A 19,563-nucleotide genomic window follows, 5' to 3' on the forward strand; every position below is an offset into this window, starting at 1 on the left:
GAGTATTAGGATTACAGATGTGTGCCACCACACTTGGCTTACTTATTTTTTAAAGCCTCTAATCTATAGATTTTAGTAGTTTATGCCTTTCTTTCAAGAGATTGCTTTTCTCATTTTATTGTCTTCAATAGCATATCAAGATGACGGATGCTATGTTTACTTTTTGAATGTATATATATTTAAACATCCATTCGGCTTGTGGGCTTGTGAAGAGACTCTTGGCTTGTGAGTCACCAGGCATGGTGACACACTTGTTAATCCCAGTACTGGAGAGGTGGAAGCAGGAGGATTTATGAGTTTGAGGCCACTCCAGACTACAGAGCAAGTTTTAGACAAAGTTGGGCCACATGGTGAGCTCCTGTCTCAAAAAAACAAAATCAATGGTACCTCTTAAGCCAACATTTAAGTAACCAAAACTTTAGGTGAAAAAAAATCAACATTGACACAAATGACTAAATTTCATATGACCAGGTTTTAGCACTGACTCATTTACATATGTATATTTCTTTGCTACAAATGATTGGCTTTGAGTCATGGTCTTCCCCACCCTGTGGAAACCTTTCAGACCTCTCAGATCAACTCTAAAAGCAGAATTCTTTAAATTACCATTTCTGGACTGGGGATGAGGGCAGGGGTGCCTAGGGTTCAATCCCTAGAAAGGCAAAATAAATAAATAAAACTGTCATTGCTAATGATGACAGTGATGACAATAATATTGAAGACTTGACCTTTTGTTTTTAAATCTCTGGAGATATCCTGAGAATTATTTTCCTCCATAGCTATTAAATACCTATAATCACTTAACTTAAACAAGTTATACTGCATGTCAACTTTGCATGAGTCTGGGGGATACTGGGTAAACTAAAATCTTGGTAATCTAATTTTAGCCACCTGAGTTAATTTCTTTCTCATGAAAAGTTTGGTCAAATGTGAGGTTTAAAAACCCTGGTGTGTAATGTGTATTGAGCTGGGTGGGTGAGAAAGGGGAATATTTCACTTCCTTTCATGGAATCCAAAATAGGAAGTGATGACTCCTGACACACCTCACACAATGACAAAGTTTACCTGAGGATGCTGGCTAAAAATGATGATGTTGCTCCCATTTTGATAAACACTGACAGCACAGGCTGTAAAATGAAATGAGAGTCACAGGAAGCCTACATAAATCACAAACTTAAATCAATCTAAATGGCCACCTTACAAAAAAAAAAATGTGAAAAGGTATTTCGGTTCCATATTCGACTTCAGCTTTCCTGTTTGGTATGAATTCTCTAAAAGGGAAAGCCAGGGCTGAAAAGTGGGTATGGAGAAAACAGAATCCATAGTTTGTCAGATCACATGTCACCCATCCAACAGTTTCTGCTGTAAATTAATAATCCCAAAGGGATTATATCTTCAAAAATCACCAGATCAAATGGCACCCAGAAAATAGTTTGCCTGTGAAATATTAGCCTTTCTATGGTATCTCGGGAAGTTGTCAAATTGTCAGTTTAAAACTGGCAAGATCTCCCACTATTTACAGGGAAAGATTTTTTCTGGTGAATCTCAACATACATCTACTGTGTCCAAACAGACTAACATTGATCCAGGAATGAGAAAAGAGCTATTCCCTCAAAATTTTCACCTCAACTCTGTACATAATCTGAGGTTTCTCTACACAACTTAAATCCTCTCAATAATGTACATTGGGAAGTTTTACCCAGTCCTTTGAACACTAATTTAAAATGAAAAGATGGCTTATTGTTTTATTATCCTGTACTAACCAAACTCAATTGTCATTTTAGCCCCTACATGTAGATTGCATTTAAAACAGTTCCTATTTATTAGCTTCCTGAAGAATCATTGCTTTTAAATACCTGTTCTTTGAATACATGCACATCTGCAAAAGTTGATTTCAGAGAGATCTTCAGGAATTCCAGGTAAAGAAACAGTACCCCCAAACCTTGGGGCTGTTAGGAGGAATGTGGCTATTACAACAAGACTGAGGGTCAGTGCCCAGGCTGCAGAGGTCTCTCACACTTACCGCAGGCCACTGTCAATTGTTCTCCTGCCAAAGAGTTCACAATAATCAAGCCAACTGCTCCCACCAGGCTCGAATAGTGGCGGTATTTAACCAAACATGCTCACATCTTTATAAGTTTGTTATGTTAATTTTATAAATTCCTCAATTGGGAATAAAGCCTCAAAATTAGTGAATAGCCCGAACATTTGAAATATTTCTTTTGTTTCAGAGAGTATGGAATCTCTAGCAGGAAGGATTTCATGCAAACTGCTTCTCTGATTACCTAACAGTACAGCTTCATACCGCAGAGACCTGCTGTGAGTTGCCTGAGGTTTATTAGCGGGCACCTGTTAAATCTATGATTTAAGTTTTCACCTTGTATGTGGATGCAGCTTTTCCCACTAGCTGATCCAGAGCAGGGACATCCTACAGTCCATGTGCAACCCAATTAATTTTCTACTTATTTAACATTAAACCAATTTTCCAAACAAGGTTTTCTTCCTCAAACACCTAACACCTCTGATTATGATGAATTCCTTTTCTTCTTTCTAAATTGTAAGGGAGAGTTTAAAGATTTTTACCTTTTTCTAAGGTGCTGCTTAAATTTGAAGAGAATACAAGTTAATGTACACTTGAAAAGAAATAAAATCCTTAGGTTAGTAAGCAAAGATATTTACTTAGTTGTAAATTGTAAAACTAGTTATTTCACCCAGAATATCAAGATGAAACTAACCAATTTGTTAGCTCAATGTGTGTGTATCTTTACTGACCAAAGTCCCAGTTTTTGACTTTCAAAAATATCCTCCTCCCAAATTTGTTTTTGTTTACAAACTTTAAGGGACATATGATATACTATTCAGTTCTATTTTATAAGCTGTATCAAACAAGAAACCTAATAACTTTTAGAAATCACCACCTAATTAAATTTCCTGATTTAATATTGTTAAATAGCCTAACTCTTATGTATATATATATATATATATATATATGTGTGTGTGTGTATGTGTATATATACATATATATATATATATACTGTCAGATATATTTGTTTCATTAGCCTCTAAAAAATTGTTTTGCTCTATTTATATACACATTTCATTCTTAATGGTTTTTAGACAAAGCTTTTGACTTTGACCTTTTAAAGCATACAATAAACACACACAGAAATTCTTTTGCACCAAGAGTAATTTTGGATGTGTCACAAAACACTTTTAAAAGTCACTGTTATTCACATCATGACTTGTCATGTATCTTTTCCTGATACTGTTTTTTTAATAAATGGGTCAGATTTCCAAAGACAGGTCAAAAATAAAGTTACACAGAAAAGCCTTTGAAATTAACTATTATTTCAAATAACTGGGAAAGGCACAATGATGTAGAGAATGCCTTCAGTCTATCTTCCAATGATTTAAAAGCTGCTGATGCCTCAAAGAAATATTTAGAACAATATTGTGCTTGGAGGGGGTTTTATTTTATTTTTCATCTCGTACTGCATCCATCTGGAACAAATCTCCCTGGGTGTGTTACATCTTGAAAACACTATTAAAAACATTAATTGGATCTGGCCCACCAGATCACATAACCTGGGTTGCCCAGCACACCCTGACATTCTCTGACAAGAGCAAGGGGGTCATTGTTGAGATGAAAAGAGTTGTTTCAGGTGTGGCTTCTGGTGTTGCTGCTCCAGGAAGGGAGAAAATCTGAATGACCAAGCAGTCCTCCCCACCTCACCCCCACCATTGTACCTAAACAGCTTGTGTGTGACAAGCCAAAAGGTGACTGTCACTGAGTGTTCAATTCAAAAGGATTACAAATGTTGATGTCTCTTATTAGACACCTCACAAATTTCAAAAAAGTGAAAAGAGAGGTAAGAAAAATTCCCATTACATTATTAGTACACAAATATAAAACTTATTTTAGTGGTTTTTCTTTTCTTAGTTAAGAATATCACATACCTTCATGTATCTGAAACTAAAATGTTGTCTTCAGATTATTTTTGAAAATAAAAACAAGTACAATTAAAATCATTCATAATTCTCCAGTGTCTCAGAGGATAGCCATATTATCTTCCTCCAGTATTTTTTAAATGTGTCTGTTCTTTAATGGACTTGTACTAGATTTCAAAATTTAAAAAAAGCTCAGCCCTGTATTAGCCATCAAACGGAGGTATTGAGAATATCCCTTGGCCTCTTCTTCATCACATTGGCTGCTGGTCACATTCCCTTCTCAGATATGCTACTGGCTGGTAGACTGATCTGCACAGCTGCAGTACCAATTCTTAGGGTCTAGAAGGAAGTACTTATACCATGGTCTGCTGGCCTTGACCTTGGTGAGTATTTCTCTTACCTACACTGTCTGGTCTGGGTTTCTCATACTCTAAAAACAAGGTCACCACTAGTATATGCAATGACTTTGTGTGAGACACACACACAACTTCAAAAAGACATTATTCCTCTTTGCAACAGCCCCAGCTATCCTGTTCATCTGGCACAAAACACAAACTAATGAGCCCTAACTCAGGTACACTTTGTCTTCCTCCAAGGTTGGATATGTGGTCTACCACCTTGGACACTTTCAGAACAGGACTGCTATGTCTAGAAGGTACTAGAAAGACAGTACTTGGACCTCCTCAAAGCAGACCAGGTAAAGGGATAGAATTCCAGTTCCCTTTTCAATATAGACTGCAAGGATTTGGATTCAGAGTTAGCACAAGAAAAGGTATAAAGTGGATTTCTTCCTATTTTTTTTAATCACATTGAACCTTAAATCACTGCTATATGCTAAACCAGTGAGTATATCTCAGGTACTGGCAAAAGGATGATATTATGGGGTCTTTGGAAGTATTACAAATTGAAAACACCCTCCTAAAGTGGGAGACTGAGGAGATGGGGACAGCTAGTCAAATGCCCTACCAATTTTATAACCAACTTGAAACTACAGTCCTCAGTTGACACTACCGCCGTTATACTAGAGGTAGTAGTATCAACATTACCTTGAGAATTTTAATAAAGCCAAAATTCCTATTTTGGTTCCCTTGATGTATTCATGGCCTATTAAGTCCTTTTAAATGAATCTCTGTCAAACTCAGCCAACATTAACTATAATGAAAGATGCTTGCAATGTTTATCATTAAAATTAAAGTAAAGATGTAGAAATCCCTTGAAGAGCTTCCTTTCTCCATTACTGTAGTGAGGTATTCCATTCTGGGGTAGTGAATACATCCAGTTTTGGTGAATAGGGAAGAACCAGTGTTTTAAACATCTACAATACATTGTGCTAAGCATATCTTGTACCTATTTTATATAAAATATAAAAAGCATGGTGGCATGGTGCATATATGTAATTACAGCACTCAGGAGGCTGCAGTCAGAGGATTGATTGTAAGTTTGAGGCTAGCCTGGATTGCATAGCAAGACCCTGTCTCAAAAATCAAAGCAAGACAAAACAAACACATATGGATGAATATTTAAAAGAATATAGATTATTCCTTTAATACAACAGTATACAGTCATTAAAAGAGTACCTTTTAGTGACTAAAAGTAGAACCTTGTTTGTACACTGTATGATGCCAATTTTTTTAAAAAGTATATGTAATTCATAATAACAAATACACCATGGTATTAATAGCTGCCTCTGTCTGTTGGGACTGAGTGGTTTTTTTATAACCATTTCTGTATCTTCTAACTTATCTACAATGTACATTTCATTTTTTTCAGTAATATATAGTTACTTTTCAACTCCCATGTATCTTGTGAAACACAAACCATAGTCAAATGCTTAGTGAAGTCAATCTACAAATATTAAAGGATTTTAGACATGGTGGTTATTTAAAAAACTTAAAAATTAAAACTTAAAGTTATACCAAAATAATAAAATTGGGAACATTTTACATAGAAAGCAGAAAAATCAGGGTTCCTTTCCAATAATCAAACAACCCATCACTAAATTAAAATGTTTGCAAGTTACTTTTCAAATTTGGGGGGAAGCAAATTAAAAGAGCTTTTTTGAAGAATGACTATAGACTGTTTTTAAAGTTTCATTTACAGAAACTCTACATACACAGTTTACAAACTAGTATGTCCCCCATCTGAGAACCAACCAATGCAGTAGTTCAGTAATTTGATGAGATAACCTTGAGACAGGGCCATGTACCTCAACCAGCACCCCATAAAGAATTCAGCAAGGTGTCTGGCATGGATCTAAAAGGAAAACCTACCTTTTGGAGATCGTGTTCACAAACCTACCTTTTTATGAAAATAATGTTCCAGAAGCTAAGAAAATGCAAATTATGTCAACAGGGGAAAAATGCATTAAGGAGGTTAGAATTTATTGGAGGGAAAGATGAGTTATCCATGATCAGCTGTAATTTAGAATTATGATGATTGCAGTCACGTTTGATGTTTAACCTTTATACGTTTTTAATTCAAGAGCCTCTTTACACTCACTTTCTCTCTCCACTTTGAAAGCTTCCTAAACTCTGTCAAAATAAGATTTAAAATTGACCAAATAAGTAGGTATTAAACAGTTTTCAAAGGAATTGTGGATTAAAACAATACTGGGTCAAAATTAATTGTTTAGATATATTTTTTCAGCTAGGAAAAAAAGCTAGCTGAAAGCAACTGAACTGGGGGGACAAATAGAAAAAAATCACAGAATAACAAAGATTGGTTTTTATCAGACATACAAATATCATGAACAATAACAAAATGTGTTAGAAGGCACATTTATTGGGTTAGTTCTATTCACGTAGCATTTTTTAAATTACTGCTGCTGGGCTGATTGAGTGCTGAAGTGGTAAGAGCACTTGCCTAGCAAGTGTGAGGCTCTGAGTTCAAATCCCAGTGCTGCCTCACCAAAAAAAATCATCTTAAATTGCTACTACTAAGTAAAAGAGGTAGATCAAGATTAAAGCAAGTTGAAATTTTTTAAATGACTTTAAAGTGTGAACCATGTACAAATTAGTCTAGTAACCAATTTGGATCAAAATAAAACTGAAATTATAACTTTAAAATATACAATGTTCAAGATTTTTTATGTTAAGAGAAGTTTTCTTTGATACAGTCAGTTGGAGTCCAAATCTATTTAAAATATCACATTAAAAACAAGATGCCAGTTATTTTGTCTATATAATGCCTTAATATTTTTAAGAGACAATTTCAATTTTGGGAGCTCAGATTAAACTTCATTTCACTCAAGTGCTGAAAGTATTGAATGTGTTAGCATTGTCCTTCTCTAAGAAACTGACAATTCATAGACAATCAATCCTATTACCTCTTCACTCTATTAAGTAAATGTTTTCAACTATGCTTGTGACTCCAGGATCCCAAAATACAACCTCAGGGCGCACTACACTGTCACATTCTCCAGAGAAATCAGTGACAAGAACACTTAATGAGTTTTACAAAGAACTTTTCACAATTCAAATCAGTGTACTAGACCTAATCCTCTTCTACAACTTCCTTCTAAAGTCTGCTAACAAATCTCCATCCAGGATCAAGCCAGAAAGAATACTTTGGTGTCCTGAATTTAAAAGGCTCCTTTGATCTCCTACACAACTTAACAGCTGCATTGCTGTACACTTAAAAGAAACGAGAAACTCACCAGATTTGTTTGTTTGTTTTTCATTTGGGCAATCTTCAAACAGATGAACTCTAATGACTCCAGCTGTCTCCTCACTTCATTCTGCCAAAACCCCAAAACCCGGAGGTGCGACAGGTGTGAGGGGGAGCAGCAGCCAGCCGAGCAGTCCAGCAGGACTGAGGGGGAGGGCACCTGCTCTCAGGGCAGAGAGAGAGAGACCAGGCAGGGGACCTGCCACAGGTTACAGCGATTGGCTTTGGCAGCTGTCTTCTAGCTTTGCCTCCAGTTGGTGGTGAGTTAGCAAATGATGGCTAACTCCTGTGCTCCCCAAGCTGGCTCACTCTTAGAGTAAGCCCCAGTGCCTCTGTGTCAACTGTGGAGTTAAATCAACCCAAATGGGGAAAATTAAATTAATAGTGAATTTTTCACCCAGTCACACCAACTGCCACCCAAAAGGAAGTCAGTCATCTCTTCATTTCTTCCACATTTCATTGATTTTCTAACTGGATGATAATTACCCCAATCTTCACCTTACACTGTCTGGGTAGTGCATTGATTATTAATACTTACATGAAACATTTCCTGACCCAGGTTCTATTTATAACCAAAGTCTCCTTTGTTTACAGCTCCCTCGTGGGATCCAGAGGGAATATACCATTTACTCTGCACAGCGTGGGGCTTTGCCTCTCAGAGACTTGCTACACTAAATATGAAACATGATGTTTCATAAGGCTGACAAAATATAATGAAGCAAAGGTGGCTCCATTGTGGGTTCCTTTGCTTGTTTTTTCACAGTGAGTGAACCAGTTAAGATTGATCAGCTGCACAGCCAGCTCCTGATGGTGATGCAAAGGCGCTGCCTCTGACATAGAGTCCTCACCTTGGGAATGTGTATGGTCCTCTCCAGAGATGACAGAGGGTTGCTGTTTTCCTTCATTGTGTAATGTTCCAGAAATAGGGCTAGGATCCCATGCAAACCATCTTTCACATTCCTAAAAATGTTCCAGAAAGTAAAATTCCCATTTCTTCTTCTACTGATCTTAGTTATGTCTGTCTTCTCACTTTTACAATGATATTTCCAGCAGGTGAGGGTGAGCGTCACACATTTTTTTTTCTTAAGCATCTTTCTGATCTGGCCCTTATATCTTTTCCTGCCTGTTCAGTCAAAACATGAAGATGCTGACTTTAACAGACTTTTAAATTTGTTGGAAGGTTGGAGAATCATGACAATAAATAGATAAAATGTCTGGCTAGTTTAAAATATATAAGAATAAATCACAATATATCTGATATGTCTAAAAGTCCTATAACATTCAATGTCACTATTATCAGAAAGTGTTAGTAACAAAATCTTAAAGAGAGCATCATGTTAAGCAAAATAAGCCAGATTGAGAAAGACAAATTTTGGATGTTCTCTCTCATATGCAGAATCAAGACCAGAGGAATAAGTGATGTGTAAAACAGGGACTTTTGGCGGAGGGGAACTTCAGGAGGGGGAAAGGCTAAAGGAAAGGGTGATCGTTATTGAAGTACTTTATATGCTTATATGAAAACAGAATAACGAAATCCATTAAAATGGTTAAAAGTGGGTACGGAGGGTGGACAAGAAGAAGCAATAGAGGGGGCAAATTCAATCTAAGTATATATGAGCACATATGGAAATATCACAATGCTAATAAAAAGGAGAGATCTTGAAAAGGTTCTTGTCTCACATATTAAGTCACTGGTGTTCCCACAGGTTTTGTGACTTGCTTGATGCACTTTCACTGAGACACAGGAAAAAAATTCAAGCCTCCTATGTTCCAGAACTGTGTTCTTTCCATGACATCCTGCTTCTTATTATTTATTATATTTATTTTCTAATGCTGAATAATAAATTACCACAAACTCAGTTCCTTAAAACAACACATATTTCTTATTTCACTTTTAGTGAGTCAGAGTACAGGCATGGCCTATGTGGGTCCCACTCAGAGCCTCACAAGACTACAGTGAAGTTGTTGGCCAAGCTATAATCCTCTATGGAGCTCAAGGTCTTCTCCCAAACTCTCTTTGGGGCTGTAGGACTGAGGTCTTGTTTTTCTTGTTGGCTGTCAGTCAGGAACTACTCTTGGTCCTAGAGGCCACCTAGAGGTTCCTTGCCATGTGATCCTCTCACCCAGGCCAGCAAGAGAATCTCTTTCTCTACCCTGCTAAAAATAGTCTTACACACAATAATTCCATCTAGGGTTTCACTATAACATCACCTTCTCCATATTCTATACAGGAGAAGCAAGTCCCAAGTTTTGCCTACATTCAGGGCCATGAACAGTCATACCACAAGTACAATTTAAGAAATAAAATTACAAAGGTCCCACCACTTCTCCATAGCCAATTGCTCAAAGACTAATCAAATCGGTTGTTTCTCTTTAATGGTTACACCTTTTATTTTGGTTCTTTTTTTGTTGTTGTTTAATTTTCCTCTTTTTAGTAGCCTGAAGCTATGAGACCTCCATTGGTTTTGTTTTGTTTATCTCTTTAGCACTCCGGCCAAGAAAACCTTGGCTGTGGTTTAGCCTAACCACCAAGCTATTTTGCCTGAAACAGACGGCAGCTTACATGAGCCTTCTTTTGATGCCACGCAACAGAGGTGCCCAAATGCTTTCACAAATGGCTAGGATTTAGTCAAGCAGAAATAAGAGAAGGCATTGGAGATGGGAGAAAATAAATGGCAACCAGAGTGGAAAATTTCACTGTGTGGCTTGAGCAACACTGTGTCCACCATGTTCATCTGTGGTTGCTTGTTGAGTTTTTAGATGGAGGTAGAAAAGCACTTGCTTAGCAGCAGCATTTGTGATATAACAGGAAAACCATGAAATTTGGAGATAGAGATTTATCCTTATGAACTTTGGCAATTCACTTAAGCCCTGTGATTCCCTCTTTCATATAGGTAAATAGGGGATTAATAACAACTTCTGGGCTGCTGGCAAGAAGTAGATAAGATAAATGTACAGGTCAATGCATCTTACCAACCTCTAAATGTAAGGAGAGTAAATTTCACTTGGAACAAGATCATAATTTGTCTTAGGTGATGTTGTTCAAGGCCAGGATTGATGTGATTTGATTGATCCAACATATTTGTATAATCTATAAGTTCTGCATATGTTATAGTTTAGATATGACATGTTCCCCCAAAAGACTCATGTGTTGAAGGCTTGGTCATTGATGCAAGCAGTGTTCAGAGGTGTAGCTTTGGGGAAATGATTGCCTTCATCAATGAATTAATCCACTGATGGATTCAAAATTTGTATAGACCATTGGGAGCTGGTAGAACTGTAGTAGGTACGGTCTGCTTGGAGAAATAGGTCACTAGGGACATGTCTTTGAAGGGCATCTTGGCCTGGCCCACTCCTGTTTGTCTCCTCTCTTTCCTTCCTGCTGCTATGAGTTAAAGTTGTGCAGCCTCCTCCACCACACACCCACCAACATGATGTTCTGTACCACCACATCCCAGAAATAATGGAGCTAGCCAACGACAGACTGAAACCTCTGACACTATGAGCTGAAATACATCTTTTCTCCTTTTAAATTGTTTTGTGATGGGAACAGAGACACGGAACACCAAGGCTTTTCAGGAAGCAGTATTTATTAGCATGCCAGCAGTGGCTCAGCAGATTCATACCCAAAGGCTGAGCCCCAAGAACAAAGGGGGTCTCACCTTATATACCCTTGCAAGCAGGTTACAGAAGCAAAAAGCAAGGTTTAACTCATATATAGTTGCATGCAACTCTATTGGCTACTTCACCCCCCCGTGCTACATGACCTTCTTCAAGTTTAGATTTTTTAAGTTTTATCTCCCTGCTATGCCATCCCCTCCCCCTGCTACATTATCAGAACACAGTCTTGCCTGTTTCTTTTTTTGGCCCTCCTCCCTGTTATATTATTCCACCCTTTGATGCTCAGAGACTCACCTAGGGTCAAAGAGCATCATTTTATTTAGGGACTTGTATTTTCATAGCATCATTACATGGGTGGCTGTTTTTCTCTCTGTAGTGGCCTCTGTAATGGTCCTGATGAACCACAATACCAAGGGAACCAGGCAGAGTATCATCAAACATGTTTCCAATATAAGACCCATCACCCTGCTTTCCACGACAAATGTAGCCTGCATTGTTTTCTTTACTCTGGGACTTTTAGGATCACTTACCAGCAACCTCACAAACCCGGGGAGTATATGAGCCGATGTAACACCCAACCTGTTGGTGGGTGCCTGATACAAAGTATGGCTGTGCGGAGGTCCCAACAACAGCTCTCTTATGACATTCAGCACATGGGGGAAACCTTGTAAGGGGCAACCCAAAAGGTAAGAGTCCAAGTGTGTAGAGGAGAACAGGGGTACGTCCCATGTTGGAGCTTCCACCATGCATAGACTAGTCAGATTCCAGAGTGACTACAGCAGGGCTGTGGTCCAGTTGTTCATGGTCCCCTGTTGTCTACTGAGAAGCAGGGTCCTGCCAAGCAAGGGCACAGGTGTTCAGGAGGATGATCTTGCATGGTGAGGCTGGGTCAGGGAAGTACTGCCGCTGCCTTTACTTGGCTGTGGTGGATCCAGGGAGCAATTTTTGAATTTTAACTGCAGTGGAGATAGACAAGATAACAACAAAAGTGCCCCTTGAATGTGGTTTTAGTGGTTGGACATTTTATTCTTTTACCCAGACAGTACCTTCTGGGTTTTGTTTTTACTGAGTAGAATTACCATGGCAACAATATATTATCCGTATATATGTCCAAGAAAATGCATTGTTTAAAAAAAGTTAAAAACACCATCTTTAATTATCAAAGGACATGTTTAGGCCAGTAAAAATAGTCATTTTGTCTCTATTTAAGTAGAAGACCCTGTTTAAAAAATATGAGTTTGTGTCTGGAAGGGATTTAATGCCAGATAGCCACCAATGTGTAAGAACCATTTCCTCAATCCTCTATGCCTTGGTTATTTCTGAGAGGTCTGGCACAAGCAACTCTATTTGAACTTTGACAGAATTCTCTGCTTGTCTCCAAAGTGCTTGCCTCTGAGCAGTCTCTTTGGAAGATTTTTCTCCCATACAAGTACTAACCAGGCCCGAACTTGCTTAGCCTCTGAGACCAGGAGATTGGGCACATTCAGGGTGACATAACCACAGACTGAAGAACTTTCTTAATTGGTCATTTTTTCCTCTCATCAAGAGAATTTGCTCTTTCCTGGATTTTTGTTTGTTGTTTGGTTTTGGTCTTACATCAGTGGGGAAGTAACAAGCAGATCAAATGGGAATCAATGCCAACTAGAGCCTTTTGGCCAAATTTAAGCAACAAAGAGGCTTAGAAGGAGTGGCTCTTAGGCAGTGGGCTTCTAGACCAGAACAATACAAAACAAAATTCAACAAAAGCAGACATCCAAAAAGCTAACCTGCCTGACACATAAGTACTTATTAGAGTCATTTTTATGGATTTGATTGTAAATGCCCAGAAGGATCAGAATTGTAATGACAAAAACTTAAAAGAGCCATGCTTAAAATTCTAATGGGCAATTTAGCATCTAACAAAACAGTACATCAGTATACCATTAACTTTTTGTTACCATGTTTGTCAAATTTTGTATTTTAGAAGGCCTAATATACTTGAAAAACATAAATATATTTAATATATAGGAACCAGTAACAGCATCACAGCTGTATAGAGGTTATATATACATATTAGTTTAGTTGTTGCTCTTGAAGTAAAATCTGAGATTTTTCTCATCAGTTGGGGAGGGGTGAGAACAGTGTCAGTGACCCTAAATAGTCCAGTCACAGACACATAGGATACTGGCTGCATTAGAATTACCCAAGACAACAGTTGTTTAACCATAAGGTTATCTAGAAAATTTTACATAAACCAACTCTTAAAAGAGCTTTTATTTAGTTATGACTTAGTTACCTTAGTTGTCAAAACCCTTATGAAAATCACCAGAGAACACAGGTAAATTTTTATTTAGACTAAGTGTGGAGTTAGGAAATCTAATGACCAAGAATCATGACTTAGATGTTGATAAGGGATCATATCCCAGATTGTTGACTTTAACAGATGGCTCATGACATACAGCAGGATCCCACCAATCTGTAGTCAATGGAGCCCCCTAAAATAACAGGCCCAATCTGGCCATCCCAGGCCAAAAATTCCCTCTGCCTGACATGTGGAAGAAGTAGGACTAACATCTCCCCTCTGTTGACTCCAATAAAAACTGGAGGTCTTGAACTCCAGTGTAGTGTTCCTTTTTGAGTTTTTGGGGTTTTTTTTTTTTCTTTATCCTATCTGGAGGGTGCACTTGGCTTTTTTTTTTTGCTTTGCTTTACATAAGTAAATCTGTCTCAATCCTCATATCAGTGCAGCCGCACTCCCTGTGCTCAGCTGCCTCTTGCCTCTCTGTGTTTTAATAAAGTCTTGATATCTTAATAAATTAATGGATTAACCTGTAGCACCAAAATTCCTGACAGTTATCTTCACAAAACAAAAACCATTTTCACACAGTTTTTTTGTAAATGTTATCAAGAAAAATACAATACTTTTAAGATAGCCTTGTTGTTATGAGCTTGGAGAAGTAATTTTAGTTTAACATCAGTACATTAAATTTTGGCCTTACAAAACCTTTAATGTAACTGGATTTTAATCAATTCAATCACTTATATAAGCATTTAAAAGCTCCATCTTTTTATGACAACTTACTCTGTACCTCTATGATAACTTATTCTGTATCCACTGGGGGAGCTTGTCTTTGTCCTTTTTTTAATTTAAAAGTATTTTTTAACCTTTTATTTTATTTTATTTTCATTTTTCTTTTATTATTCATTTGTGCATACAAGGCTTGGTTCATTTCTCACCCCTGCTCCCAACCCCTCCCTTACCACCCACTCCGCCCCCTCCCTCTCCCCACCCCAATACCCAGCAGAAACTATTTTGCCCTTATTTCTAATTTTGTTGTAGAGAGAGTATAAGCAATAATAGGAAGGAACAAGGGTTTTTGCTGGTTGAGATAAGGATAGCTATACAGGGCATTGACTCACATTGATTTCCTGTGCGTGGGTGTTACCTTCTAGGTTAATTCTTTTTGATCTAACCTTTTCTCTACTACCTGGTCCCCTTTTCCTATTGGCCTCAGTTGCTTTAAGGTATCTGCTTTAGTTTCTCTGCGTTAAGGGCAACAAATGCTAGCTAGTTTTTTAGGTGTCTTACCTATCCTCATCCCTTCCTTGTGTGCTCTCACTTTTATCATGTGCTCATAGTCCAATCCCCTTGTTGTGTTTGCCCTTGATCTAATGTCCACATATGAGGGAGAACATACGATTTTTGGTCTTTTGGGCCAGGCTAACCTCACTCAGAATGATGTTCTCCAATTCCATCCATTTACCAGCAAATGATAACATTTCGTTCTTCTTCATGGCTGCATAGAATTCCATTGTGTATAGATACCACATTTTCTTAATCCATTCGTCAGTGGTGGGGCATCTTGGCTGTTTCCATAACTTGGCTATTGTGAATAGTGCTGCAATAAACATGGATGTGCAGGTGCCTCTGGAGTAACAGTCTTTTGGGTATATCCCCAAGAGTGTTAACCTTTTATTTAAAAAAAAAAAACATATCCTTAATACTACATGTGTGTGCATATATATATATATATATATATAGTTGAAAATAACTCATAAAACCTTTTAACTTAGAGCTTTATGTTTGCATGAAAAAATCAGAAAGAAAGCAACCTTAAAATTTTTTTTATAAAAAAATTTACAGAAATCCCATTTGTTAATAGACCCATGTATTATAAAAGAGAATTAAATCCCAGGTTTATTTACTACAGAATGAAACAGGCTAAGGTCATTTTTTTAACTACCCAAATCTTAAAATTCCTGCTGTAGGCTGTGGCCCCTCCCCCCCCCCTTTTTTTTCTCCTCTGGTCTGAGTCAGACTGTTAACCTCTGAATGCCTGCATCCTAGTGAGACCTGATTAAAAACTGTTTTTTTTAAAGTAGCAGTAGAACAGAATAACAATTTTTTTACATTGACTCTATAATAAGAACCATCCTCAAGTTGTTTACATATTCATATGTAAACAGCTTAAGCAGTTTATAACAAAGATCTTTAAAACAAACTCCCTTGTTTTTTGTTACCTTGACTATCTCATTAACTTTATAACAGCAGTTTAAGAACCATTTTGAAGATGCTTATACATACACATACACACACACACATACACACATGTTTTATAAATTAAGCACGCAAAAGATGAACTGGAATTCCAGGAGCAAATTACATTTTGCCAGATGCTTTAAACAAATTCACACACACCACACATACAAAAATTAGAGTGCACTTTCAAAAAAAACTTTTAAATTATACCCAGAGGGCTATCTGGTGGACTGGTGAATGATGCATCTGTTCTCTTGCATGTCTCCCTCTTTGGAACTGAATTTTTGTTACCCATCCCTTAACCTCAGCTGTGGCTGTTTCCCAGGAAAAGCTCAAACCCCCTGCCCCCCAGTATTGGAGGTTTTTTGCATTTTACCCAAAGTGATTTCTTTTTACTTGTGTTGTTCCCTATCCTGGTCTATCTTGCTAGTGAGAAAACCCAGTAGGTGCTCAACCTCCCTAATTTGCAGAGGTGTCTCACACACTTTTGTCCTGCTCCCTAAACTTGAGAGACCTGGTTTCACTGCAGACAGGGTTACTAGGGTATCTGCTGGGAGGTGATCAGGCTCACCTTCTGTCTCCTAAAGGCAGGCCTATTATTCCAACTGGTTCTTACCAGTCTGATGGGTAAGACTGACTGAGACCCAATTGGTTCCTGAGTCTTCTCCAGGTTTCTTTGTGGAACTGAGACTTGCTCTCCAGCATGCTGGGATCCCACCTTCCAATCAACAGGTCTGCTGGTGCCTGGTGGGATGCTCTCCTGACAAGCCAGGGATGCTGAGTTCCAGTGACAATGAGAAAACACCATCTCTGAGTCCCAGACAAGCCCCCAGAAATACTATGGGAATCTTGAACAGAGAGAGGGGACACCATGGCTTTTCAGGAAGCAGTATTTATTAGTGTGTAGGCAGTGGCTCAGCAGATTCATATCCAAAGGCTGCACCCCAAGAACAAAGGGGTCTCACTTTATATACCCTTGCAAGCAGGTTACAGAAGCAAAAAGCAAGATTTAACCTATATATGGTTGCATGCAACTCTATTGGCTACTTCACCCCCAATGTTATGTGACCTTCTTCATGTTTAGATTCTTTAAGTTTTATCTCTCTGCTATGCCATCCCTTCCCCTTGCTACATTATCAGAATACAGACTTGCTTGCTTCTTTTTTTGGCCCTCCTCCTTGCTATAGTTTCTCTAAGGTACTTGTCACAACAATGAAAAGTCTGACTAGCAGAACATCTATAAGGTAATATTATTTAAATGTATTGGTGAAGAGTTGGAGGAAAGACTGAAGTGGCAGAGCCCTTGCCCAGCAAGCACAAGGCCCTAAGTTCAAACTTCAGTACCATGAAAAATAAATAAGTAAATAAATTTATTGTGGATAGTAGAAATCCATATGAATTTAATAAACAAGTAAGACAAAGCATAACAAAAAATAAAGATGCTATGTTAGTCATGGTCCTTTTGCTGAAAGAAACAATTGACAAGAAAGAAGGATTTATTTAAGCTCATGGTTTCATTGGTTTCAGTCCATCGTGGTGGGCAGGATGTGTCAGAGCAGAGCAGCTTACAGCATAGCAGTCAAGAAGCAGAGAGACCATGCTTGTGCTAGTGGGCTTTTTCCTTTTAACCTTTTATTCCTTCTAGACCCCAGTCTATAGGATGGTGTCACACAGAGTCAGAGTACATCTTCTCCCTTAGTTAATCCCCCTCTGCAAATGCTGTCACAAACACACCTAGAGGTGTGTAATCCCCTAGGCACATCTTAATTCAATCAAGTTGAAAATCATGATTAACCCTCCCAGGTGCCATCTGTCCTTGCTCCATTCTTACTGCCTAAAATATGCAATATCCAGTCTATTGTGCATGTTTATACATCCTTGCTCTTACTCTTATGTGTGTGCATAGTTATATATGTTTATATAGTTATTATGTCTATATATGTTATATAGTTATATATGTCTATATAGTTATACAAGCAGATGTATACAAATCTATATTTGATATCTAAGTGATTATCATACTATACAAATTACAGTTTACTCTGTAAACTGAAACTTGACAATGAATGGGCCATTCATATAGATGGACATACATAAAACCACATTTATCTTTTTTCCCTAATTTGTATGTGTGTATTTTTATTTGTTAACTGTATATCTGCTTTTTAATCCAAATTGTTTTTTTCTTACTTTCCATCTATCATATTTCCTTTGCTCTCACCACTAGGTAATCCATGTGATATGACTATCACCCCCAGGTAACCCATGTTAAAGTTAGCATATGTTATTCTCTAATCTCACTAACACACACACACACACACACACACACACACACACACACACTGATATGGAAGAGTTGCTGTTGTTTAAAAAAATTGGATCTTATTACATACATTTTTCCAAATCTTTGTTTGCCTACTCAATATTATTTCTTGGAAATCACTTTAGATGATTAATATAGCTCTAATTAATTCCTTTTAAGAGATTATAACTTTCCATACTGTGCATGTGTCACAATTTATTTAACATCAAGGACAATATGGTAATAAATATTCTTGTATGCATTTCCAGTTGATTTTTTATTTCTACAGTATATGTGTAAGTAAAATTATTAGGTCAACATTGCCACTTCTCTTTCTAAATGTACCTAACAAAACCTATTGTAGGTGTTTGAAGGTACTTACTTATGCGTGTATTCCCCACAACAGTCTTTTATGCTTGTTAAAGGTCTGTTTTAATTTTATTAGTCTAATGTTAGTAAATTGACCTATCTTGTCAACTTTTCATGTGTTTATTGAGCATATATTTTTCCCATTTTGTGCTGCCTTATTTGCCTTTTTCAATTTTAAGAGCTCTATGTATGACTATGCATATAAATCCCGTCATTTGTATTAAAAACCTTTCTCAAATCTATCGTTTATTTTTTACTTTAAGATATTACATATCATAATTATTTTTAACTTTTAATAAATGTATCTTTATGTTTCATTTAAAGGTTCTAAGTTTCCAGTTTGGATTATAAAGTTCTCTACCTCCACACACTGTCTAGGATTTCTTGCAAATTTTTGTTGACATATTTATTTGCATTTCTATCTTTAATGATGCAGAAACATAATGTCAAATTCTAGAGTCATTCCAGCTTCAGATTTCTAAGTTCATTCTATAATTACTTGTGAAATTCCTAAAACCATCCAAGTATTCCATGGGATTGATTTTTTTTTTTAAGAAACATTACAATCTGGTTAAGTTTGATGTTTGTGCTCATTTTTAATACCAAAATATTCATTCCTAAAACTCTTTCATTGGCTTTAGACTAAATGATAAAGTGTAATTCAAAATTTTTTACCTTTCCATTGTATTATGACATAATTATCATAACAGCTCCCATTGATTCAGTGAATACCAGGAGAAGGTATTGCGATATTAGGGCATGCTTTGCTTAACACAGGAAGTACACCACAGAACGTAATGCTCCAGTTAGCAAGCTCCTTCCTGGCTTTTGCTTCTGAAGTGTGAACTACTTGTGGAAGTTATAGTAGGTGGCAGAGAGGGAAGGAAGGAGTGGGAGTGAGTGGCAGGTGGAGCACAGAGGCTTCTCTAGTCCTAAAGGTTTGGTGAAGGCTGGAAGCTCTCCCTACTCCCTGCCCTGACTTGAGAACTGGGGTGGAGACTCCCATGATCTCAGCATGAGTCAGCAAAATCCCCACCATGAAGAATGACCATACGGATAGTGGCTCACATGAATTCTCAAATATTTTAGCAGTTAAGCAGTTAAAGGTTTTCATTTCTGCCTGGTGGGGTGGTGCACA

The 19,563-nt window shown here is 37.4% G+C and overlaps 1 long non-coding RNA gene across 1 annotated transcript in view; it reads right to left on the minus strand.

Moving 5' to 3' along the window:
• Positions 1-11,186: 11,186 nt before the first annotated feature.
• Positions 11,187-19,563, minus strand: part of LOC141415443 (uncharacterized) — an 88,873-nt gene continuing 80,496 nt past the window's right edge. The window contains exons 3-4 of the long non-coding RNA XR_012440470.1: positions 14,941-15,184; positions 11,187-12,191 (exon numbers count right to left, since the gene is read on the minus strand). This is a non-coding gene — a long non-coding RNA (uncharacterized lncRNA). The remainder of the gene's footprint in view (positions 12,192-14,940; positions 15,185-19,563) is intronic.

The sequence above is a fragment of the Castor canadensis genome, chromosome 13, assembly GCF_047511655.1.
Source record: "Castor canadensis chromosome 13, mCasCan1.hap1v2, whole genome shotgun sequence".
Classification (NCBI taxonomy): Eukaryota; Metazoa; Chordata; class Mammalia; order Rodentia; family Castoridae; genus Castor; species Castor canadensis.